Consider the following 9,872-nt stretch of genomic DNA (forward strand, 5'->3'; position numbering starts at 1 on the left):
GCCTTCAAGTATATTTCCGATTTATGTAACCCGAATAATGAGGTGAAGATCTCAACTCCGGTTTACCAGCATCAAAAATACTTACTATGTGTTATCAACGTTGTGAATCAATAATTAAGTCGGCGAAGGAAAAGCCGCCCTTGCCCACTGCGGATGTGACCAACAGAACTTGTTGTAAGTCAGAAAATCAAAAACTTAGGGGCTTCCGGTTCGAATACGACCAGAGAACCGTCCCAATGGGGTTAAGCTAAGATTCAAATGCGATCATATAGCCCCCAGTGGCTTTTGCGATGCCAATCAAGAGGGTACCGACAGCTATGTTCTCTTTGGTTCGAATACGACCCATGTTTGAACAGGAAGCCCCCAAATGACCTTAAGAGTTGTTTAACGATGCTGATTCGAATACGATCCACGTCGGTTCCCAAAGGGGGTTGAGCTATGATTCAAATATGATCAACGAAAACTCCCCAATGAGCTCGACACTTTGCCAATCAAGTGGGTATCGACAGCTATGTTCTCTTTCGTTCGAATACGACCTATGTTTGAACAGGAAGCCCCCAGGTGATTATATTGTTTACGGCTAGATTCGAATATGATCATAAGCCGGATCCACCTCCAAGTGACCATGTGATGTTGTAATGGAAATAACACGTTTATCTTTGGAGGAGAAAAGGACAGAGGTCCTGCTTTATTATTTAACATAATATATACATGGTTATAGAAATATGTACATTATGAGAACTGGTGGCTCAAGTGTAATAAGGCCGAAGCTGAGCTATGTTCCACGGCCGACGGGTCTCTTCGTCCGACTTGCGTGAATCTTTATGCTCCCGAACCTCAATAAGGTAATATGACCCGTTGTGCAAGTTCTTGCTGACCACAAAGGGCCCTTCCCAGGGCGGGGATAGCTTGTGTGCATCTGTTTGATCTTGGATGAGCCGGAGCACCAGATCACCTTCCTGGAAGACCCGGGACTTAACCCGGCGACTGTGATAACGGCGCAGGTCTTGTTGGTAAATCGCTGAGCGAGCTGCTGCCACGTCACGCTGTTCGTCCAACAAGTCAAGAGCATCTTGGCGCGCCAGTTCATTATCCGCCTCATCATAAGCCGCCACTCGAGGCGAGTCATGACGGATGTCACTGGGGAGGACTGCTTCCGCTCCATAAACCATGAAGAAAGGCGTGTAACCCGTAGACCTGTTAGGAGTAGTATTGATGCTCCATACCACGGAGGGTAACTCCTCCACCCAGCAACCCGGCGTCCGTTGCAAAGGGACCAAAAGCCGGGGCTTAATGCCCTTCAAGATCTCCTGATTAGCTCTCTCAGCTTGACCATTGGATTGAGGATGAGCCACTGATGAAACATCAAGTCGAATATGCTCTCGTTGACAAAACTCCTCCATGGCGCCCTTAGACAGATTGGTACCATTGTCAGTTATAATGCTGTGTGGAAAGCCAAAGCGAAATATCACCCTTTTCATGAACTGAACCGCCGTGGTTGCGTCACACTTGCTAACTAGCTCTGCTTCAACCCATTTTGTGAATTTGTCAACTGCCACCAAGAGGTGGGTCTTCTTATCCTTGGACCTTTTAAAAGGCCCTACCATGTCAAGCCCCCAGACCGGAAATGGCCAAGTGATTGGTATCATCCTCAACTCTTGAGCCGGCACATGAGCCCGTCGCAACAACCTCTGACAATCGTCACATTTACTGACCAAGTCCTCCGCATCAGCATGAGCCGTCAGCCAATAAAAACCATGACGGAAAGCCTTGGCCACAAGAGATTTTGAGCCGGCATGATGGCCACAATCCCCCTCATGAATCTCACGCAAAATATCTTGGCCTTCCTCAGGGGAAACACAACGCTGGAATGTCCCAATAACACTGCGATGATGCAGCTCGCCATTGATGATGACCATTGACTTAGACCGCCGGGTTATTTGTCTGGCCAAAGTTTCATCCTCAGGCAAATCTCCCCGGGTCATGTAAGCCAAGTATGGTACCGTCCAGTCTGGGGTGGTGTGGAGAGCCGCTACCAACTGTGCTTCCGGGTCTGGGACAGCCAAGTCTTCCTCTGTAGGTAACTTAACAGAAGGGTTATGCAAGATGTCCAAGAAAGTATTCGGCGGCACCGGTTTTCCCTGAGAGCCCAGCCGGCTTAATGCATCAGCCGCCTCGTTCTTCCTGCGATCGATGTACTCTACCTGGTAACCCTGAAAGTGTCCAGCAACGGCATCAACTTCACGGCGATAAGCCGCCATGAGAGGGTCCTTGGAATCCCACTTGCCTGATACTTGTTGAGCCACTAGATCTGAGTCGCCCAAACATCGTACTCTGCTCAAGCTCATCTCCTTAGCCACCCGAAGACCATGGAGCAAAGCCTCGTACTCAGTCGCATTATTAGTGCATGGGAACATCAACCGTAGCACATAACGGAACTTGTCACCTTTAGGGGAAGTCAACACGACTCCAGCCCCCGAGCCCTCCAATTGCCTAGACCCATCGAAATGAATAGTCCAATATGTATTATCCGGCTTTTCTTCCGGCACTTGTAGCTCTGTCCAATCATTGATGAAATCGACCAAAGCTTGAGATTTAACAGTAGTGCGCGGTACGTACTTCAGACCATGAGGACCGAGCTCTATAGCCCACTTAGCCACTCTTCCGGTGGCTTCTCTATTTTGGATGATATCTCCAAGGGGAGCAGAACTAACCACAGTGATAGGGTGACCCTGAAAATAATGCTTAAGCTTCCGGCTTGCCATGAACACACCATGAACCAGCTTTTGCCAATGTGGATACCGCTGTTTGGACACAATGAGCACTTCACTGACGTAGTAAACCGGCCGCTGAAACGGGTACTCCTTACCCTCTTCCTTGCGCTCCACCACCACAGCCACACTGACGGCTCGTGTGTTAGCAGCTACATACAGTAATAAGGGCTCCTTGTCAACCGGAGCAGCAAGGACTGGGGGCTCAGCCAGCTGCCTCTTTAAATCCTCAAAAGCAGCATCAGCAGCATCATTCCAGATAAAGTCATCAGTTTTCTTCATCAACTGGTACAGTGGCATGGCCTTTTCACCCAAGCGGCTTATAAACCAGATCAAAGCAGCAATGCGGCCTGCTAGGCGCTGGACGTCGTTTATACACGCCGGCTTAGCCAGAGTGGTGATTGCCTTGATTTTTTCCGGGTTAGCTTCAATGCCTCTGTTAGAAACCAGGAAACCCAAGAGCTTGCCTGCAGGAACACCAAAAACACACTTGGCCGGGTTAAGCATCATCTTGTGAACCCGGAGATTATCAAAGGTTTCTTTAAGGTCATCGACTAGAGTCTCCTTCTCCCTGGATTTAACCACAATATCATCCACATAGGCATGAACATTGCGCCCAATCTGGTTATGAAGACAATTCTGCACACAACGCTGGTAAGTCGCCTGTGCACTCTTGAGTCCAAAAGGCATAGACACATAACAGAAGGCTCCAAAGGGAGTGATGAATGTCGTCTTCTCCTGGTCCTTAACTGCCATTTTAATCTGATGATATCCAGAATAAGCATCCAAGAAACTTAAGCGTTCACAACCCGCCGTAGCATCAATGATTTGATCAATACAGGGGAGAGCAAAAGGATCAGCCGGACACGCCTTGTTTAAGTCCGTGTAGTCCACACACATCCGCGAGGTGCCATTCTTCTTGAGCACGAGCACCGGGTTAGCTAACCATTCTGGATGAAAGACTTCGACAATAAACCCGGCTTCCAAGAGCCGGGCCACCTCCTCACCAATAGCTTTCCGCCTCTCCTCATTAAAGCACCGAAGGAATTGCCTGACCGGCTTAAATTTTGGATCAATATTGAGAGTATGCTTAGCGAGTTCTCTAGGTACACCTGGCATGTCAGAAGGTTTCCATGCAAAAATGTCCCTATTCTCACGGATGAACTCGATGAGCGCGCTTTCCTATTTTGGATCCAGATTGGCGCTGATGCTAAACTGCTGAGATGAGTCACCTGGAACGAAATCAACAAGTTTAGTCTCATCAGCTGACTTAAATTTCATTGCCGGCTCATGCTCCGTGGTCGGCTTTTTCGGAGATGTCATATCTGTTGGGTCAACATTATCCTTGTAAAACTTCAGCTCCTCCGTTGCACAAACAGATTCTGCATAAGCCGCGTCACCTTCCTCACACTCCAAGGCTATCTTTCGGCTACCATGAACCGTAATGGTCCCATTGTGACCCGGCATCTTGAGCTGTAGGTATACGTAACACGGCCGTGCCATGAACTTGGCGTAAGCTGGCCGCCCAAATATGGCATGATACGGACTTCTTATCTTGACCACCTCAAAGGTTAATTTTTCCACCCTGTAGTTGTATTCATCTCCAAAGGCCACTTCCAGTTCGATCTTACCAACTGGATACGCCGACTTACCAGGCACCACACAATGGAAAACGGTATTGGACTGGCTGAGGTTCTTATCAATCAACCCCATACGACGGAAGGTCTCATAATAGAGGATGTTGATGCTGCTGCCTCCATCCATGAGCACCTTAGTGAACTTATATCCTCCCACCTGAGGAGCCACCACCAGGGCCAAGTGACCCGGATTATCAACCCGGGGAGGGTGATCCTCCCTACTCCACACAATAGGCTGCTCAGACCATCTTAAATAGCGTGGAACCGCCGGCTCAACAGCATTCACAGCCCTCTTATGAAGCTTCTGATCTCGCTTACACAGACTGGTGGTAAACACATGATACTATCCACCATTGAGCTGCTTCGGATTGGTCTGGTATACCCCTGTTGCTGTTGATGACCCTGGCCGGACTGCTGATTAAAGCCCCCTTGAACATTCTGAGGATTGGAATTTGAGCCGCCGCCCGGGCCATGAAAGCCGCCGGCGCCTGAGCCGCCGCCCGAGCCATTATTGCCATTAAAGGCGTTGGAATTCTTAAAGGCCTTCATGATTGCGCAATCTTTCCATAGATGAGTAGTTGGCTTCTCCCTAGAGCCATGCCTTGGACAAGGCTCATTCAACAACTGCTCAAGCGTTGGGCCTGAACCGCCGGCTCGGGGAGGTGGCCTCCCTTTACGTCGTTGGTTGTTACCCTGTGAGCTGGCATTGGCCACAAACTCCATGCTGCCATCAGCCTTACGCTTGTTACCTCCTTGGTTTGCCGGGTTATGCTGAGGACCCTTGCCATTGCCATTCTTCATTCCCTTCCCTGTCCTTTCATCATCTGACGCGGGGTCCTTGGTACTATCAGAGTCGGCGTACTTGACGAGAGCCGCCATCAGCGTACCCATATCATTGAAGTCGCGCTTGAGCCGCCCGAGTTTCATCTTCAGGGGCAGGAAACGACAATTCTGCTCCAACATTAAGACTGCAGAGCCGGCATCCATCTTATCAGATGAATGTATTATCTCTTTGACCCGGCGAACCCAATGTGTCGTAGACTCGCCCTCCTGCTGTTTACAGTTAGTCAAATCCACAATTGACATAGACTGCCTACAGGTATCTTTGAAGTTTTGGATGAACCGGGCTTTCAGCTCAGCCCAAGACCCGATAGAATTCGGCGGCAGCCCTTTCAACCAAGTGCGGGCAGTCCCATCTAACATCATGGTGAAGTACTTGGCCATCGCCGCTTCGCTGACCTCCAACAATTCCATGGCCATCTCATAGCTCTCGATCCAGGCTCCGGGTTGTAAATCAGTGTGTAATTAGGCACCTTCCGAGCCCGTTTGAAGTCCTTGGGTAGACGTTCATTGCGGAGAGCCGATACTAAACAAGGGACACCTCCAGTCCCCGTAGGGATACCCACGTCGACGGAAGCCGTCGGATAAGCCGGGTGTGTCTGGTAAGCCGTCAACTGAGGCACCTGCTCCGCCTCTTGCCGTGCTCTGTCTTGGTCTGCTGCGTGAAAGGCCCCGTTATGAGCTGGGCCATGGCCGGGTGGCAAGTCATGGCGTCGGACATTACTTGAGCCGGTCGCTGAGACCATGTGTCTGCTATAACTCGGGCTCCGGCCTGGACGAGGGGTTGAATGGATCCTGTCTCGGCTATAAGAGTACGCCTCTTGCTGCGCCAGAGCTGTCTGAAGGAGCTCCCTGACCCGGCGGGTTTCAACCGCCGTTGGAGAGTCGCCATCAATTGGGAGAGCCGCCAGCCGTGCCGCCGCGGCGACCATGTTTTCCAATGGGTTGGCATAATGACCCGGTGGTATTGGCATGTACTGAGGCGGGGCAGGGTTCACCCGGGGAGGTCCCATCGCTTGGGGCTGAATTGGTGTCCCAGCCCCGGGCACTATGATATCCGGCGGGTTACTAGACCCTGCACCTGGCGTTTTGAAGAGGTTTCGAGGATCGTAAACCGGAGGGAGTCGAGATTGGGCCTTTTGATGCCTCCTTCTCATGACCTCATTGGATGCGTTTTGATCCATCGTGAGCCGGAAGGACTATGCCTGAATCAGCTGAGTCTGGGCGTCGAGAGCCGCCCTCTCTGCAGCCATCCTGATCCCCTCCGCCGCCAGATCCTCCTTGGCCTTTGCTAGATCCAACTTTAACTGTGCTACCTCTGCGTCATGCTGAACTTGATCCGCCGGAGCCACCGTAGCGGTCAACAGGACCGTCAGCTTGTCTGTAAGATCCATTAGCACCTAAGCCGGCGAAGGCGCCGGGCTTCCTGACCCGGAGGCGGGGTTTTGAACAGGCTGCGCGCCGGCCATGAAGATTCCAACCCGGCTCGGCGGTTCAACGGGGTCCGGAATGCTGTCGCCGTCGGGACAGCCCCTGAGCCTGCCATCCTGAAGTTGATATAACGAATTTGACTCATCCGTAGCCGACTCGCCGTCAGAGCCGGCAGCCGTTCCATCCCCAGATCCAGACCCTTCAGAGAGTCCTCCATGGACACATCCCATGAAAGCATGCTTCAAGGCAGGTAGAGCCCGGGCGGGTCGTGCGCGCTGAGCCGTCTCGATGAGATCGGCGCAGAGTTCTGGCTCAGGGCCCGGCTCACCAATCTTGCCAATGAAAACATGAATTCCGCCGAAGGGGACCCGGTACCCGTACTCAATTGAGCCGGCGTCGGGGCCCCAGTTTGTATCGTCGATGTAGATCTTGCCGCGACGACTCTTGGTCATCCGGCCCACAGCATATCCCTTGAGCCCTTCGAAGCTGCCCTTCAAGAACTCAAATCCACCGTGCGCGAGCCCCACGGTGGGCGCCAACTGTCGTGGAGTTGTCACGGCAGATGTCCTCGAGCTAGGACTTAGTCGTGGAGCCATCGCAGCTAGGAAGCTTAAAGGGGTTAAACGGGGCAAGGAACACGGGGGTTATACTGGTTCGGCCCCTTACGGTGAAGGTAAAAGCCTATGTCCAGTTGAGGTGGTATTAATTATGGTTTCGATGACCAGGGAGCTTAATCTCTATGCCTGGCTGTCGTCGAGATCTTCCTTGTCCCTAAACCGCCGCCGAGTCGTCCCTTTATATAGAGAGGTTGATGCCCAGCGGCTCTCAGAGTCCCGGCCGGCTCATAGGAGTGTACGGCTCGGACTCTCAACTATTCTTGCCTTACACTACAAGTCTTGCCATACGGCGGTTTATCACTACGGGCCTTAAGCCTCCTCCGGGTCTTAAGCCCATTATCTAACCCGCCGTCTTCAAGCTTGGTACTGGGCTTCGCGTGATGACCATTATGACGTAACCCGGCCCCTCCTGGGCGGGTGACTCTAATGGTTATATCCTCAACATTTTCGCTGTTGATTTTCTCAACAACTCCGTTTAAACCTCCCTTCTAAAGATGATTGCAATGTCATTCGTGGCACAAGTTATCATTTTCTTCTCCGTTCGTTTCATTCAACTCTTTTAATTCTTCTGGAGGTTTTGTGTCGTGTCTTCATCAAGTATCATTCTATCCTCTCAAGCTCGTGTTCTATTCCTCCATGTTTCAGTCGGAGTGCCGCATAAATTCTGTCGTTCTTATTCTTTTTTCTATCTTCTTCCAACCGGAGTGGTTTCAAATTCAGGCTTATTCCTTGAGCTTTTGCTTCTTGTCTCATTCAACATTCCTCTTTTCTTCTCGAGTGTTCTTGACTTTGTTCATCCTCATGGTTTTGTTCTTATTTCACCTCATTCCTTTTTCCTTTCGTCTCGGTCCTAAGATCTCGGGACGAGATCTCTTGTTAGTGGAGGAGTGTTGTAACGCCCCGGATCCGATGCGCCAGGTGTCAGCCAGTTGTTCGCTGTCGTTGCCATGTCATCTGCTTGCGTGTTGCATTTTTTGTTAATGTCATGCATCCCATATCATGTCATCATGTGCATTGCATTTGCATACGTGTTCGTCTCTTGCATCCGAGCATTTTCCCCGTTGTCCGTTTTGCAATCCGGCACTCCCACCTCCTCCGGCGCACCCCTCTTGTTTCTTTTCGTGAGCGGGTGTTGAACGCTCTCAGAATGGACTGAGGCTTGTCAAGTGGCCTTGGTATACTACCGTTAGACCACCGGTCAAGTTTCGTTCCATTTGGAGGTCGTTTGGTACTCCAACGGTTAACCGGGCAACCGCAAAGTCCTTTTGTGTGTTGCAGCAAAACCCCTCTCTAAACAGCCCAAAACCCCTCTAAGTCTCCGCCATGCTCTCGGTCATTCGATCACGATCGTGTGAGCGAAAACTGCAGCCCGTTTGGACTCTCCTAGCTCCCTCTACCTATAAATACGTGTGCCTCTCCCGAAATTCACGGTGCAACCCTAGCAAACTTCCCCTCCGCGCCGCCGGACATGTCCGTACGCGCCGGACGTAGTCGCGCCGCCGCTCCCGGCCAGTGGCACCGCGCCACGTGTCCCGCTCGCCCGCCGGCTCCCCTCCGCCGCCGCGGCCCGCCCGAGCCCGCGGGAGGCCCGCTGGGCCCATCTGGTCGCGCCGCCGCCCGCGAATGCGCCCGCCGCCGTCTGTCTCCTCCGCGCACCCGCGCCTCGCCGCCGGCGCCCGCCCTCCGCCTGCGCCTCGCCGGCGCCCGCGCGCCAGCCGTCCCGTGCCCCGGCCGCCCCCTGCCGTCGCCGCGCTGCCAGCCGCGCGCTCGCCGCCCCGCGCCATGGCCGTGCCCCGCGCTCCTCGCCGGAGCCGCCTCGCCGTCGCCGCCAACCGCCGCCGCAGGCGTCCCCCCTTCTCTCCCCGCCGGCGCCTCCTCTCCCCGAGCTCCGGCCCGAGTCTGAGCCGAACCCTAGCCCGATCCAGATCGGGTCAACGCCAAGGTTGACTTTTCCCTCCCCCTCGATTTCATCGCGTCAACGCCAACGCCAAGGCCCGAGCCTGAGCCGAACGCCAAGTCTAGTAATTTTTACATTACATGCCTCTATTCATCGCGTCATAACTCTCTGCATATAGCTCCGTTTCGCGCGTGTAATATATCGAAATGTTTGCCTCACGACGCTCTTCATTTTGTTCCATTGCACCATATTCATTTGAGTCCATCTTGATGACCAAATCTCTGGTGCAAGAGTGCTAGTTGCTGTTAACTGCTGTTACTTATCAGAACTTGGTGATTTGTTATTTTTGTTGCATTTAATCTGTGCATCTTATGGGCATGAGCTCTACATATGTTTTGATGTATGCTATGCCATCTTTACAGAGGTGTATGCCATGTATTTTTGTGATCTCTATGGTGACTAGCACAAGCATGCAAACTAGGCTCCGTAATGTTTCTGATTTCAGAGACTTAGTAGTTTTTCCAAGTCCGTGACTGCTGTTATTTCATTGCTATGTATCCATGTGGCTACAGAGAGATCCATGGTTATTTTGGAGATGTTCAGTAAGGATTTTTTGTAGATATTGTTGTAATTGATCCATCCATCCCCGTGTTTGCAATTATGGAGTGCCATAGTATGA

The sequence above is a fragment of the Aegilops tauschii genome, chromosome 3, assembly GCF_002575655.3.
Source record: "Aegilops tauschii subsp. strangulata cultivar AL8/78 chromosome 3, Aet v6.0, whole genome shotgun sequence".
NCBI classification, from domain to species: Eukaryota; Viridiplantae; Streptophyta; class Magnoliopsida; order Poales; family Poaceae; genus Aegilops; species Aegilops tauschii.